The 16962-nt window shown below is 41.1% G+C and overlaps 1 pseudogene across 1 annotated transcript in view; it reads left to right on the forward strand.

Annotated features, from left to right (window-relative positions):
* Positions 1-16962, forward strand: part of LOC100415644 (isoleucine--tRNA ligase, cytoplasmic-like) — a 46064-nt pseudogene that overhangs the window by 10414 nt on the left and 18688 nt on the right. The window contains exons 6-12 of the transcript XR_013524857.1: positions 2097-2218; positions 2683-2785; positions 3033-3116; positions 5383-5557; positions 10414-10509; positions 11390-11541; positions 13690-13795. The product of XR_013524857.1 is annotated as an isoleucine--tRNA ligase, cytoplasmic-like (transcript). The remainder of the gene's footprint in view (positions 1-2096; positions 2219-2682; positions 2786-3032; positions 3117-5382; positions 5558-10413; positions 10510-11389; positions 11542-13689; positions 13796-16962) is intronic.

Below are 16962 nucleotides of genomic sequence, written 5' to 3' on the forward strand. Positions count from 1 at the left end.
TTTCATATCCTGCCAATTTAAGCTTTACATTTGAAGGAAAAATAAAATTTTTTAGGAACAAGCAAGTACTCAGAGATTTTATTACCACCAGGCCTGCTTTACAAGAACTTCTAAAAGAAGCATTATACACAGAAAGGAACAACCAGTATGACCCTTTCTAAAAATACACCAAAAAGTAAAGAGCATTAACATAAAGAAGAATTTTTATCAACAAAAGGACAAAATAGCCAGTTAATATCAAATGGCAGCAACCCTAAATTTAAATCGACCAAATCTCCCAATCAAAAGATACAGACAAAATCTAACAGTATATCCAACGATATACATAGACTCAAAATAAAGGGTTGGAAAAAAAAACGTACCAACCAAATGGAGAGCAAAAATAAATAAATAAAAAGAAGGAGTTGCAATTTTCACATTTGACAAAATAGATTTCAAAGCTACAAGGATAAAAGGATTAATGTAATAATAAGAGATCTTAACACCCAGATACATAAGACCCATAATGAGATTTAGATTCAACGAGACAGAAAATTGATAATGATATCCGGGACTGGAACTAAGATCCAGAACAAATAAACTCAATAGAGCTCTCCATTTTAAACACACAAAATATACATTATCCACAAAATCTAACGATATATCTAAAGATATACAAAGACTCAAAACAAGGGGATGGAAAAAAACTCACCAACCAAATGGAGAGCAAAAATAAATAAATAAAAAGCAGGAGTTGCAATTCTCACACTTAATAAAATAGATTTCAAAGCTACAAGGATGCAAGGGTAAAAGGATTAATGCAAAAATAAGAGATCTTAACACCCAGATACATAAGACACATGATGAGATTTAGATTCAACGAGACAACAAATTGATAACGATATCCAGGACTTGAACTCAGAGCCAGAACAAATAAACACAATAGAGGTCTCCATTTTAAACACATAAAATATGCATTAACCACTTTAAACACTCAAAATATTGATCAGCCATTATTGAAACCCATTTTAGGAATGAAGTAATATTCCCCTCTTTTTCTTTTTTTCCCCTTCTTCTTCTCTTTTTCCCTCAAAAAAAAAAAAAAGAAAGAAAAAAAGAAAATGTAAAAGAACTAGAATGCCTAAAACAATTTTGGACAAGGATGAATTTGGAGGATTTACTCTACTCAATTTTGTCATACTATAAAGCTACAGTGATTAAAACAGCATGGTATAATTGAGAGAACAGACATGTGGATCAATGGAAGAGAATAGTCAAGAAATACACCCACACAAATATGTTCAACTGACTTTTGACAAATGCAAAAAAAAAAAATAGGTCCACCTATTTACTAAATACAGTTATTTTCTATAAGTGATACTTGATTGACTTTTATATTATGTGAGTGCATACATAACTCTGGCATTCAGAAATGATAATATTCTCCTATCTTTGATCAAATTAGAAAGCCATGTGCATTAAAATGGGTAAAGGGAAAAACTTGCATGTCTAAAGCTAAAGCATGACTAATGCATTGAAGAAATTGTTCAACACAGTTCATCCTGGTAAAAATATTACTTCTGTAGCCAAAAATAAAAAATAAAAAAATAAAAAAATAAAAAGTAGAAAGGCTCCAACTTGCTTTTTATACTGTTTCTGCTACTCCATATATTATAAGGCTCCTATTTATTCCTTAACTGAAGGAAAATCTGTTTTGTACAAGGTCCTGTGCCTGATCCTCTCCATACCTGATCTCATCACCTTCATCCCATGAAGCAGGGGCTGTTTTCCCCAGTTTACAGATGAGGTTTCTGCGGTTTGGTACAGTCAGTCCTCTGTGCATATTGACTTGGCTGATAAATCATTAGGTGCTCCTGTTTCTATTTTAGACATCCTTCAGAATTCTGGAAATGCTTTGGGTTTTCCTGGCTACAGTCCTACAGTGATGCTTCAGGGCTGTGAGGCCATTTCTCATTCATAGGGCATGTTTTGTAACCTCATGCCCATTTCAGTGCATATTACTGTGTTGCTAACATGTTTAGTTGTTTCTCAGTATAAATGAGGTCAGTTGTTGATGACTGCATGTGACTGACACGATGTCCTGTGTCTTCATAAAGGCTCCCTACACGCCTTTTCTCACTGAATTGATGTACCAGAATCTAAAGGTGCTGATTGACCCTGTTTCTGTTCAAGACAAGGACACACTCAGCATCCACTACCTCATGCTGCCCCGTGTTCGGTAGGAATCAAATAGTAATGTCTCACCTGTGCCAAGGAGGGAGAGTTGCTCAAGCATGTGGGAAACAGGAGGCATTTTTCTGTTCTAGCTCCCTCTGTGCCCTGCCTCCCACCCTAGCCCCCAGCTGACATGAACCCCTCCTCAGGCTGCATGGTGGGGCCCACATTGGTACATGGTAGCAGGGATGATTGGTATGGAACCCTGTTGTAGAGCTGCAGCATGTGGGGTGTGGGCATGCCCCATGGGGGCCCCTTGGGGAGGTGCCGGGTGCTGAGGCAGGCTCAGGCTGCTGCCTCCTTCTCTGTCCCCCAGGTGGGCACTGTGCTGCCCTTCCCCCGGTGCCTCATCAGGAGGGCCTGGCCACACTTCTGTAGCCTAACCCTCTTCCTCGAGTAAGCATGCCTGAGGTCTTGAATTTTCCTTTTAAATCTAATCTTTTTCATATTCCTACCTCTACCACTCAGAGAAGAATTGATTGATCAGAAAATAGAGAGTGCAATATCTCGGATGCAGTCTGTGATTGAACTTGGACGAGTGATCAGAGACCGCAAAACTATTCCCATAAAGGTTTGAAATTTTACTTCTATTTTACATGGCACCGACCTAAACATTTAAGTCTTTGGAATGTTTTCTTAATATAGAGAGCTTCCAGAAATGGCCTTTTTTCTTTTCTGCAGTGAGAGTGTGAATGACTTAGTACTAGTCCAGCCTGACTAGTCTAGAGCTTGAGGTTCAAATAAACATTTAATATTCATATTTTTGCCGTTTACAGGACTGGCTGTTGAGTGACTTTTCCCCTCCCTTCTCTTCCTAGTATCCTTCGAAAGAAGTTGTGGTTATCCATCAAGATCCAGAAGTTCTTAAAGATATCAAGTATTTGGAGAAGTATGTCATTGAGGTAAAATGGATGACTTGTCTGTTTGGGGTACAAATAGACTTCCCTTGAGCACATTATTTTGATGAGTAATCTTCGATAAAGTACACATTGACTGTATAATTTATTTTTATTAGTATATTCATAAAAAATTTAACAATATGTGATATTTTACACTGTTCTTGGAATCAACATAAATTTGATGTAATTCTTTTAAAAATGTTTCAGGATCAATGAATTTTTTTACCTATCACCTATCATCTTCATTCACATCTTTTCCCTGAAGTACTTTTCTTTTCTTTTTTGAGACAGAGTCTCTCACTCTGTCAACCAGCCTGGAGTGCAGTGGTGCATTACCACAACCCCCACCTCCTAGGGTCAAGCGATCCTCCTGCCTCAGCCTCCCAAGTATCTGGGACTACAGGCACTGCCGCCCAGCTAACTTTCGTATTTTTAATAGAGGTGGGGTTTCACCATTTGGCCAGGCTGGTCATAAACTGACCTCAAGTGGTCTGCCCACCAAAGTGCTGGGATTACAGGCATGAGCCCCACTTCGCCTGGCCTTCTGAAGTACTTTTTGATAACTACCAAAGAAACTTTGTTCCTCCGAATTATACAAGTGACAAGGGCCCTCGCATTGGTTATAAATAGTCAAGGCACTAGCATAGTAAGCCTCTTTCCAATCCATCTCTCCTGGAGTCTCACTTCCTGACTGCTTCATAATTTATAGAATTACTCTCCTGTTGTTTGAAATTTAGGTTTCTGATTACAAACGAAAGTTATGTACATATATGCATATATCACTTTATGGATATTGGGTAGATACCAGAAGTGGAGTTTTGGGGTCAAAGTTTAAATTATGGTGTCAGTTGTCTTCCTAAACATCTTTATTCCATTGTTTTTAAAAAACGAATAAAATTTTACCTCATCTTCTTTTTTCTGTTTTTCTTTTTACCTCATCTTCTTTATGATGATAGAAAACAAATATTTTTTTATTTCATTGTTTATTCTTTTCAAAGGTAATATTTAAAATCATTATTATAGAAAATATTAATTTCTGTATTTGGTTTTCAGTTGCTTGAGAATTTCAGAGAAATATTAGAAACTAAAAGTTAGATTGTAAATTCTGAAATTAGTGCCTGTGGTTATGCATAAAATAGAATTTTTTTTTTTTTTTTTAAAGACAGGGTCTCATTCTGTCACCCAGGCTGGAGTGCAGTGGTGTGATCTTGGCTCACTACAACCTCCATCTCCTGGGCTCAGGCACTCCTCCCACCTCAATCTCCTAAATAGCTGTGATTAGGCATAGTAGTACAGGCTTTTGTACAGATGGGGTTTTACCATATTACCCTGGCCAGTCTCTAACTCCTGAGCTCAAGCAGTCCTCCCACCTCGGCCTCCTGAAGTGCTGGGATTACAGGTCTCACTTCAGTGCGCCACTGAAAACATTTTAAATAAATTACTTCAGTCACTTAAAATGAGATTAATGTAGCTAAATATAATGGCAAAACTAAACATTCCATAGTATTTGCTTCAAACTATTGTTCTCATGAGATCTCATTTTCCCGTCTACTGTGCCATCACCATCCCTGCTGCATCAGTAATCCTCAGTAGCATGACTGAAGCATGAAATGTTCTGTTTAACTGATTCATCTGCTTGGTTGATAGTTAACCTCATGGTACTCTGAAATTGCTTGCACAAAGGTTACCTTTGAGGGATGAAATTTATATTTCTGGTTTCGGAGTCCTTTTTCTGTTATGTTCAACTGTTTTGGTAGATCTTCATAAGAAACATTTTTTTCTTTCCATACAAGTCACTGGTTTTTAGGCATATTTATAGAATTGTACAACCATCACCACAGTTTTAGAACATTTTCATCATCCCAGAAAGAAACCCAGTATTCATTAGCATTCAGACACCATTTTCCCCTTGATACCTGACCACTTCCCGGCATCCACAAATCTATTTGCTGTCTCTGGGTTTGCCTTCTCTGGACATTTCATATTAGTGGAATCGTACAATTTGTAATTTTTATGTCTGGCATATTTCAACTAGCATAATGTTTTACATTAATTTATGTTGTAGCATGTATGAGTGCTTCAGTCCTTCATATTGCTAAATATTTCATTCCATGTGTCTACAGTATTTAATTTTATCCATTCATGTTTGATGGACACTTGAACTGTTCTTACTTTCTGGCTGATGGGAATAATGTTGCTGTGGACATAGGTTTTTGTGAACATATGTTTTCATTTCTCATTTTTGTTTCCTCTTGTGCACTAACTATAGGAATTGAACGTTCAAAAAGTTACGCTGTCTACAGATAAAAACAAATATGGCATTCAGCTAAGGGCAGAACCAGATCACATGGTCCCGGGGAAGCGTCTGAAGGGAGCCTTTAAGGCAGTGATGACGTCCATCAAGCAGCTGAGCAGTGAGGAGCTGGAGCAGTTCCAAAAGACTGGTAGGTATCTACACAGAGAAGGGTGCACCTTTCATCTCCTCAGGCTGAGGGATATTTTGTATTTACATTGTTGTTTGACTTTAAAATTACATCCTTTGCTTTTATTTTCTTTTTTTGAAATGGAATCTCACTCTGTCACCCAGCCTGGAATACAGTGGCACAATCTTAGCTCACTGCAACCTCTGCCTCCCAGGTTCAAGCAATTTTCCTGCCTCAGCCTCCCAAGTAGCTGGAATTACAGGCATGTGCCACCACACCTAGCTAATTTTTGTATTTTTAGTAAAGATGGGAGTTTGCCATGTTGAGCAGGCTGGTCTCAAACTCCTGATCTTAGGTGATCCGTCTGCCTCAGCCTCCCAAAGTGCTGGGATTAGAGGTGTGAACCACCGCACTGGGCCATCCTTTTCTTTCTTTTTTCTTTCTTTCTTTCTTTCTTTCTTTCTTTCTTTCTTTCTTTCTTTCTTCTTTCTTTCTTCTTTCTTTCTTTGTGAGACGGAGTTTCGCTCTTGTTACCCAGGCTGGAGTGCAATGGCGCGATCTTGGCTCCTGCCATCTTGCCCGGCTTTTTTTTTTTTGTATTTTTTTCGTAGAGGCAGGGTTTCACTATGTTGGCCAGGCTCATCTTGAACTCCTGATCTTATGATCTGCCTGCCTCAGCCTTCCAAAGTGCTGGGATTACAGGTGTGAGCCACTACACCTGGCCATAAATAATTTTTACAATTTAGAAAGAAAATAGCTGAGTACAGTGGCTCACACCTGTAATCCCAGCACTTTAGGAGGCCCAGGTGGGCAGATTACTTGAGATCACTACAGGCGCATATTATGATAGTGAGTCGGGTGTGATGATATGCACCTGCTATCCCAGTTACTCTCAGAGGCTGAGGTGGGAGGATCCCTGCAGCCTAGGATAATTTTTGTCCTTATTCATGGTGCTCGCTGACATTAAAGATTTGGAAAAATAATTATGGTTTTGATAAATGCTATAAAGGGAAAATACAGGGTAGTATAAAAACATGTATCGGGGTACCTAGCCAAATGATGGGATTAGGAAAGTGAAATTAGCCCCATCTCGCCACCCCTCTACAGAGCATTTCAGGGTGCCCAAAAATTTGCAGCTCTGCTGTGATTAGAATCATACATGGTTTGAGTGTGGTTGTCTCACATCCTTGAGCTGTCCTGTGGCACCAACTATTTATTATTAGGGCTTCCTCTGAAGTTGAAAACCATAAGCCAGGACATATCATGAGAAGACAGATTTAGGATTCATAAATCAAATGAGTAAATTGGGGGAAATGTCCCTAAGATTCCCCAAATATTTAGATAGAATTAATAAAAACACAAGATATTAGCAGCTAAAACTCAAGTCATTACTTACTAATTACTAATCAACTCAAAATATTAAAATAGAAAAGTATTACAAACCTTGAAGTCACAAATCTAAATTGTTTCACCAGATAGCCACAGCATCAAAAAGTCCTGAAATCAACCTTATTTGAAATTGAAAGCCTAGTTTCTAAATTTTAGTTTCTGAGTAAACTGTTCTGCACTGACGAAAACAAAATCGTTTTTTGGAACACAGTGACGAAGTAAACATAAACATAACACCCTAGTGGTCAGAGCCCAAAAAAGTCATTATCGATGACAACAGTGGACCTCCCTGTCGCCAGGGGTGTTGTCAGCAGCTGTGCACATTTCTGCCTCCCCTGAGCAGGCATGATGCTCAGTACCACACACTGCCTGTCTCGTTTTAGCCTCACCACACCTTGCTCAGCGTGTCATGAACCAGCTAATAGTGGACCTAAGTTCACTTTTTTTTTTTTTTTAGATGGAGTTTCACTCTTGTTACCCAGGCTGGAGTGCAATGGCGTGATCTCGGCTCACCGCAACCTCCGCCTCCTGGGTTCAGGCAATTCTCCTGCCTCAGCCTCCTGAGTAGCTGGGACTACAGGCATGCGCCACCATGCCCAGCTAATTTTTTGTATTTTTAGTACTTTCACCATGCTGACCAGAATGGTCTCGATCTCTTGACCTCGTGATCCATCCGCCCTCGGCCTCCCAAGATGCTGGGATTACAGGCGTGAGCCACTGCACCTGGCCATAAATAATTTTTACAATTTAGAAAGAAAATAGCTGGGCACAGTGGCTCACACCTGTAATCCCAGTACTTTGGGAGGCCCAGGTGGGCAGATCACTTGAGATTGCTACAGGTGCATATTACGACAGTTAGTCGGGTGTGGTTATATGCACCTGCTATCCCAGTTACTCTGAGAGGCTGAGGTGGGAGGATCCCTGCAGCCTAGGATAATTTTTGTCCTTATTCATGGTGCTCGCTGACATTAAAGATTTGGGAAAATAATTATGGTTTTGATAAATGCTATAAAGGGAAAATAAAGGGTAGTATAAAAACATGTATCGGGGTACCTAACCAAATGATGGGATTAGGAAAGCGAAATTAGCCCCATCTCGCCTGGCCTCACTTTCTCTCTAAAGACTGTGTTTCCTTCATTACATCCTGCTGCTCTGTGTTTATGGTGAGCATTTGTTGCCTCTAGGTGCCTTCCCTTAGCCGTGTCATGTCTGTGGACCTGAGGTTTATATCAAAGTAGGTATTGGTGATGACTTAACTGTCTTCAAGGTAGTGTAGTGTAGTCCAAAGAAAGTTTGTCATATCTTGGCTACAACCATGACATGAGTCAGAGGGAAATGTTCTCTTGAAACCTCTGTGGCTTTGCTGTTGTGAAATTTTTCATGAAGAAGGGCATAATACACGGGTAGTGGCACAGCTTGAAGAAGAAGGGAAGCTGATTAACAGTGTATCTGATGAAAACATCCACCTCCTGTACACCTTTGATCAGGCCACAGGTGGGACTGCACAATTTGAAGCACACTCAGATGCTCAGGTATTTTTCTGTTTCCTAAAACATTTCTTTACCAAGAGGTGAGAGCATAAGAGGAGAAAGCATTTGCCTATGCCTTTCCTGATGATGTTGACAGTTTGTCTCAGGGTAAAATAAGCCAGTTACTTGGTTTAGGTTGGCTTTGTCAAACGAATATATCATTATGCCCTTAACATATGCATTTGTTTAATGAATACATAAGTATCTTGTGATTTCTACATGTAATTGTCTCAAGTGTGGGGTTGCACAAAAATGAACCCTTCACGCTGGGTGCGATGGCTCACACCTGTACTTCCAGCACTTTGGGAGGTCCAGGCAGGCAGATCACGAGGTCAGGAGATCAAGACCAGCCTGGCTAAGATGGTGAAACCCAGTCTGTACTAAAAATACAAAAAATTAGCCGGGCATGGTGGCACGTGCCTATAGTCCCAGCTACTTGGGAGGCTGAGGTGGGAGAATCACTTGAACCTGGGAGGCAGAGATTGCAGTGAGCCAAGATTGCACCACTGCACTCCAGCCTGGGCAACAGAGCAAGACTCCATCTTAAAAAAAAAAAAAAAGTGAAGCCTTCAAGGAGTTAGTCAAGAACATGTGAAATTAAACCATTGCTTAGTATTCTACCTGATAAGTTATCTGGTAGAAATAAGTACACAGACAGCTCCTATCCAAAAATTGGCATAGAGATGAAAGTGGTCAGGAAATACTCCTTGAAGAGAATATACGGGCTGTTTTTGATTCTGGTGTCAATATTTTTTGCCATGATGGAAAAGAGACTAACTCCTTGCAATCTTGACCAGACATCCCCAGTCGGCATAGTTGTAAGTTGGCGTGTGGGAATCGAGATATTTGTGCTTAGCATACCATTTGCAGGGGGAAGGTAGAGCATCACCTCCATGAAAGAAGGTCGACCTCCTCAGTCCTTTTTCCAAGCACTTAAGTTAGATGTGTACAGAGCTCCCCATGGGCAGACAGTGGCAAGGAGTCAGAGGTATCAACGTTGGGAAAGAATGCAAGGGAAGGCAGGGAGGAGGTTTTTAAACACTTGACAGTGGGCAGTTCTTCCTCATTACAAAAGATGTTAGGGGCCTGAAAAGTTGTCCACATTTACAAAAGTGTCATCAAGTGATGCTACTGAGTTTCTTGACATGGCTTAGATGTTGTAGTGGGCTTGGTGGCCCTTCACTGACTGGAGCTTTGAGTTTATCATTCATTTCATTACCTCTGATGCCTTTGTGAAGTGAGTCATTTCTTAACTTCTCTTTCTGCTCAAAAGTAAATGAGATGATACCTGATTTACAAATCTTTTGTAGAGTGTATTCTACTCTGCAGTGTGCTGTGTAACAGAAGTGATGGTGTCATTATTGCTACATCATAATCATCAACCTTCAGAATAAATAGAATCATTAACCTTAGCAAAAATATGGCAGTTTATATTAAGTCAAAAAGTTTTGTGGTTCATTGTAGAATTAGTCTTTAGTCATTCTGACAAACCTGAAGATCATAGGGGTCGTGGTATAAGAAAGTCACTTGGAGTTGACTGCTGTGAGGCCTTTGATCCACCTGTTGTGGCCTGAAAATCTGTGCTGCTCCAAGGGCTTCATGATTATTGATCTTATTTATTAGAAGAGTTAATATTACTTCTTAGATGGCCAAAAAGCAGAGTCATGTGAGGGATTCAAGAGGTGGCTTCAGGGCATCTTCTGTGAGCAGCACTCTACAAAAAAAGAAGAAACAAAAAGCTGCACACCTTTCTCCAGAGATAGAGGACTGGCGGGTTATGAAGAAGTACCTGAATAATAAACTAGATTAATTTTATTGCTTTTGCTGATTTGTGTGAACAAACAGTGCTGCATTAAAGAGTCTCCAGATTAAGTTTTAAATGGCATTTTGCTGAGTTGGGAAGAAGTGTTTCTCCTTATTTGATTGTCATGGTATGGTGTGCACTATTCATTCCCACAGGCTTTGGTCCTCTTAGATGTCACTTCTGACCAGTCAATGGTGGATGAAGGAATGGCTTGGGAAGTCATCAGTCACATACAGAAACTTCGCAAAAAGGTTAGTTTGTCAGTTAACAATAAGCTACTGTTTTGGCATTTTGGTTGTAGGGGGAGGATAGGAGAGGCAGGTAATATAAACCGTAGTGATCAGTGCATGACAGTCACTGATCTACAGTCTATTTGGATTGTATTCTGGGGGAAAGTCACTCCTCTTCCCCCCACCCCCCCCACACATGTTCACTCCCAAGCTGTAGCTTTCAGCCAGCCTGTGCTTTTTCCCATCCTTTTTTAGCTCCATTGAGCTTCTATGATATAGCCCCTGTGACTAGGGCAGAAGGTAATCAGAGATGATAGTGTCTGCAGAAGGGCAGAGCTGCAGTCAGCATAGACAGGCTTCTAGCTTACAGGAGGTTCCTGGGTCTGGACAGAGTCGGGTAGTTTTTCCTCATTAGAGAACTGGGGAATACACACAGAGCTTATCCTGGAGAGCCGAGGGGCTGCCAAGCCCCTGCCAGTGAGAGAATCAGGAACTTCTTGCCCTGCAGAGGGCAGTGACAGCTGCCGCACATCTTGCTTCCCAGGCGGTTCAGGGTCTGAGGAGGCTGTTTCAGCAGATAAGAGGGTGCTTGTGACCTCTGAATCAGTTCAGAACTGTGTTAAGTGGGTTCTGAGTTATTTCTTGGTTTCAACATTCATGAGGCACTGATTGTGTCAGGAAAAGAAACATGTCCTATCCCCAAAGAGTGGTGGAAAGGACACAAAGGTAATCCTGTACTGCAGTGCAGTTAGTCTCATAGATCACCCAGCAGGGAGGGACGGGTGACTGCCCTTCCGTGATGATTCAGTATGGGATCTGTAGCCTTATTCAATGGTACCTTCTTTAAGTTCTGATTAATAGAATGTACTTTCCTTTTAAAATTTTCCGTGTGTGCTTTCAGTGCCATCTGGTCCAACTGATGAAATCAGAGTGAAGATACCTGAATAATGTTTTGAAAGCCACACAGAGTTCATATTTGCCACAATAAAGGCTCCCTTGAAACAATATCCAGCTCCTCCATCAGATGAAATCCTTATTCAAGAAAAAACACAGGTGAGTGCTGAGTTCCACTGAACTGCTAAAATATTTCAGATTAGGTTTACCTTATGTACTCACGTGTTAATATTCTGTCCCCTGGTAGAGGTTGGCACAGCACTCAGTCTTGAAGTATTGCTCTGGACAGTAGTGGGTAGAGCTAGAGAGTGGAAGCTGAGAAAAGATGGAGGGGGGATAGGAGGCAGAACTGTTCTCACAACTTTTCTCTTGGGGAAGGTAGCCAGGAGAGTAGATGAGCTTTGCCCAGAAATAAAATGGCTATGTGGGCCTGTTTTTCTAAAACTGGCAAAGTCAGTGTGTGGATTCTGGTAACTATTAAAAGTAAACAACAATTGGCTTGAAAAACATTTAACTCTTCTGGTAGTGGGTTCTCCATAAAATTACAGTACCAAAAAATAAAAATTACAATTGCATTTTCGGTTGTTATATCTAGGAATTTTAGATATACTTATGAAAGTCTGATATTAAGGCAGGGAAGATATTGGCTTGTAGGAGGATCATTTGAACATGGGAGGTGGGGTTTGCAATGAGCCAAGATCACATCACTGCCTGGGCGGCAGTGGAAGACCGTGTCTCAAAAAATGAAAAAAAGAAGTAGATCATTTAAAATATGTCTCAGTCACTTATTTAATTATTTTCTCCTGTCTCATTCTTTCTATGGGACAAGTAGGACAAGACAAGAAGGGGCTGACCGTGGCTGTTTATCTTTTCAGCTAGTAGGCAAGTTGTAGTGTAGTTTCATTTTCTGTTGTGCATATTGTGTAATTTTTTTTACTTTTTTTTAAGTGAGCATATATTTTTAAGAGAGCAGAATAAAAGGAGAAAAATGGGATATAAATTGTAGTTTTTGACTCTTTGAGTAATGAGATTGAATATGTTCTCAGTTGTATACTGTGGGGCTGAGGGCTCCACAGGATCGTGGGGTGTGCCTTATGCTGTGCTGAGGCGCAGGATCTGAGAAATAAAGAGACAGGACACAGAAGTACGAGGAAAACGCAGCTGGGCTCAGGGGGCCACGCCACCTATAAGTAAAGTCAGGCTAGGACCCGAATGTCCAGAAGCATGAGTATTTATTGTGTAGGGGGCAGGGCAGCGAGTGAAATCATCTTTAAGGATAGTGATAGGGTCGTGAGCAATAAAACATGGGGTTCACCCCCATTAGGTCACCTAGGCCAGGAGGTAGACAGTGTGTAGCAAGGGGCCCATTCCCATGAAGGCAGGGGCCGTGTGCAGGAAGGGGTCCACCCTCATTAGGTCACCGAGGCTTAGAGGAGGGCCGTGTGCAGTGAAGAGGCTGCAGTGTGCAATACTTCTATCTATGGGCAAACTACTTCTAAGAAGATTTATAGGAGGATGCTTTAAGTCACATAGCAGTGACAGTTGTCAAGGTTACCGCCACCTTCTGGCAGCTTCCAATGGGTTCTGTGGGAAGATGCTTTTCAAGCAGCACAGTAGCGACAGCTGATAAAGTTCACAGTCACCAAGGTGGATTGCCGGTCTGAGGGCAGCCTTCCACAAGAACTGGAGCAAGGTCCTGCAACTCCTTTATCAGGAGGAGTGGCTCTCACCCCAAGCCTGCCTGCCATACAGCGGGTATCTTTATGATACTGAATGCTGCCGCCTGGGCCATGGATTCTTGTCCTGGTATAACTGTTTTTTTCCCTTAAATCATGCTCTGCACTGTGTCTGCTCTAGGCATTCCTCCAAGTGTAAGCGGCTTATTCCTTAATTCATGCTCTGTACTGTGTGCACTCTAGGCATTCCTCCGATTATGAACTAAGATATAATTATAGGTATATATGTAAGGAAATACTCTTTAGGCACTCATACTATCGACTATTATATGATTATATATAGAGGATTGTATAAAGGGATTTTTCAAGCCCTAATTCTATAAACTAATATATGATATGTAAAGGATTATATAAAAGGAAATCGCTGAGTAGTAACACTATAAAGTGAGATATTCCTCAAGCCCTAACTGTGCCAGGGTTCTGCTTAGCTCTTATTCCTCAGTGCCTATGTGGAGGTTTACCCCAGTTATACAGCCTTTGTTGTTATTGAGTAGTCACTATGTTACATGATGGTGTGGCACATTGCAGTCAGGTGCCACAGTTACTCAAACATATGTTCTCATGTGTTCAGTTAAAGGGATCTGAACTGGAAATTACACTTACCAGAGGATCTTCCCTTCCTGGTCCTGCTTGTGCATACATCAGTCTTAATATTTGTGCAAATGGCAGTGAACAAGGTAAGAGTAAATCCCATGATTTGTATGACTGTTTTTTAGTTAAACTTATGGATATGAAAAAACAACCAAAAAACTTATGGATGTTTTTAAGGGAAATGGAAGAATTATTTAATAGATAACTTTTTTCTCTTAATTGTCATCAAAATGAATTCACTAGGTGAGATGCAATGGCTCATGCCGGTAATCCTACCACTTTTGGAAGCCAAGGTGAGAGGATTACCTGAGGTCAAGAGTTGAAGACTAACCTAGCCAACATGATAAGACCCTGCCTCAATTAAAAAAAAAAAAATGCCAAGTGCAGTGGCTCATGCCTATAATCCCAGCACTTTGGGAGGCCAAGGTGGGTGGATTACTTGAGGTCAGGAGTTTGAGACTGTTGAGTACCAGCCCCAGCCCCATTTCTTGGTGCCCTTAGTCCCGGTGGTTGGCCCCAAGCTCTGGGCTCCAAACACTTTTATTATGTGCACAATTCATTGATGTTATGGGCATGGAAGTGGAGGGTGAAGGGGTAGGTAAGATGTACTTGAGATGCTTCTAAGACATGCTAAACTCGTGCTCTGATTGTTAATCAGGGTGCAGCTGCATCAGAAGTCTGGCATGAGGAGCCACCCTGTCTGACCCCACCCAATGCATCAAGGGGCTTTTATCTCCCGCACATTGAGGGCATAGAGCAATTAAAACGTTTCCATATTCAGAGAACCTAGGCAGAGCCTGAGGTGTTCCATGATCTCTGCCCTGCAAGGCTTTTCTCCTCCTTGCCAGCTCCCATCTACAAAGACCCTCCCAGATCTTGTGAGCAGAGGTCACCTCCCTTCTCAGAGATCTTTGCATAAGCCCTCTTTAGCAGACCCTCATACATTCTCCATGTTGAGAAGGCATTTGTAGGACTAGAGTATTGCCTGCTCTGCAACCACCCTGCATTGTTTCCCAGTGTTACTTCGCTCTCTGGTGGTCTTTACCTTAGGCCTCCTGTTGCCGCTTGATTGTTAATTAACTGTACCAATAATATAGTTTAGTTTGATACATAAAATTAAGTGTACTTTAAACCAAACAAGCTTATAATTATTTAGCTAGAATTAACATAGGTCTCCCCTGGCCATGTTGACCCACAGAGACTAGCCTGACCAACATGGTAAAACCCCATCTCTTCTAAAAATACAAACATTGGACAGGTGTGGTGCCGGGCACCTGTAATCCCAACTACTCGGGAGTCTGAGGCATGAGAATTGCTTGAATCTGGGAGGTAGAGGTCACAGTGCGCCAAGATACTTTTCATCAATAACTGCTCTACTCTAGCCAGACACCATAGAAAAAACTATGGTCCCATCACCACCCATACCAGCAAAGGCCAAGTAGGTAACCTGGACTTCACCCTTGCCAAGCTGAAGACCACCCTGTCACAGGGGTATCAGAGAAGGCCAAGTAGGGAGTTGGGACTTTCATCCTAGTAGAGCAGTAATGAGTCCCTGTGCCCAGTGGTATCAGTGGAGGCCACATGGGAAGCCTGGATTTCTGTCCCCTTTGGGCAGTAACAAGGCATCCCTCCCATTCAAAAATGCATGGCAGCAGTGAGGCCACATACTAGCAGCACCTCCACTGCAGTGTCAGTAAAGGTATGCGTGAAACCCAAACAGGATAAACCCAAAAGAATCCACATCAACATACATCATAATCAAACTTCTGAAAACTGAAGACAAAAAAAATGTCTTGTATGCAGTAACACCTAACTTAGGGGGGAAGAACAATTCAGATGATACTGGATTTATCATTAGGAACTATAGAGGCCAGAAGATGATAAGGCAGCATCTTTGAAGTGCTGAAAGATAAGTATTATCTACCAAGACTTCTATATCAATCAGAGATATCCTTCAGGATGATGGGAAAATCAAGACTTTCTCAAATGAAAGAAAACTAGAAGAATTTGTTGCCAGCAGACCAGTCTAAAAGTAGCTGAAGGAAGTTCTTTTTTGTTGTTGTTGTTGTTTTAAATAATTTATTTTACTTTAGGTGAATACTATATCTGGCATTTCTCCCCATGTTACCCCTCCCCTCCCTCCTCACCCCCCATTGTCTCTTCCCAACCCCCCCCAACTGTCCCCTGTGTGTGATGCTCCTCTCCCTGAGTCCATGTGTTCTCATTGTTCAACACCCACCTATGAGTGAGAACATACGGTGTTTGGCTTTCTGTTCTTGGGTCAGTTTGCTGAGAATGGTTTTCAGATTGATCAAAGTCCCTACAAAGGACACGAACTCATCGTTTTTTATGGCTGCTTAGTATTCCATGGTGTATATGTACCACATTTTCTTTGTTCAGTCTATCATTGATGGGCATTTGGGTTGGTTCCAGGTCTTTGCTGTTGTTCACATGACTGCAATGAACATTCGTGTGCATGTGTCTTTATAGTAGAACGATTTGTAGTTCTTTAGGGTATATACCCAATAGTGGGATTGCTGGGTCGAATGGAATTTCTATTTCTAGATCCTTGAGAAATTGCCACACTGTCTTCCACAATGGTTGAACTAATTTACACTCCCACCAACTGTGTAAGAGTGTTCCTATTTCTCCACATCCTCTCCAGCATCTGTTGTCTCCAGATTTTTTAATGATCACCATTCTAACTGGTGTGAGATGATATCTCAGTGTGGTTTTGATTTGCATTTCTCTAATGACCAGTGATGATGAGCATTTTTTCATGTTTGTTGGCCTCATATATGTCCTCTTTTGAAAAGTGTCTGTTCATATCCTCCACCTACTTTTGAATGGGGTTGTTTGTTTTTATCTTTTATATCTGTTTTAGTTCTTTGTAGATTCTGGATATTAGCCCTTTGTCAGATGGGCAGATTGCAAAAATTTGTTCCCATTCTGTTGGTTGTCAGTTCACTCTAATGATGGTTCTTTTGCTGTACAGAAGCTCTGGAGTTTCATTAGATCCCATTTACCTATTTTGGCTTTTATTGCCATTGCTTTTGGTGTTTTAGTCATGAAGTCCTTGCCTATGTCTGTCTATGTCCTGGATGATTTTGCCTAAGTTTTCTGCTAGTGTTTTTATGGTGTTAGGTTTTATGTTTAAATCTTTGATCCATCTGGAGTTAATTTTAGTATAAGGTGACAGGTAGGAGGTCCAGTTTCTGCTTTCTGCACATTGCTAGCCAGTTTTCCCAACACC

This window comes from Callithrix jacchus, chromosome 1 (assembly GCF_049354715.1).
Source record: "Callithrix jacchus isolate 240 chromosome 1, calJac240_pri, whole genome shotgun sequence".
NCBI lineage: Eukaryota > Metazoa > Chordata > Mammalia > Primates > Cebidae > Callithrix > Callithrix jacchus.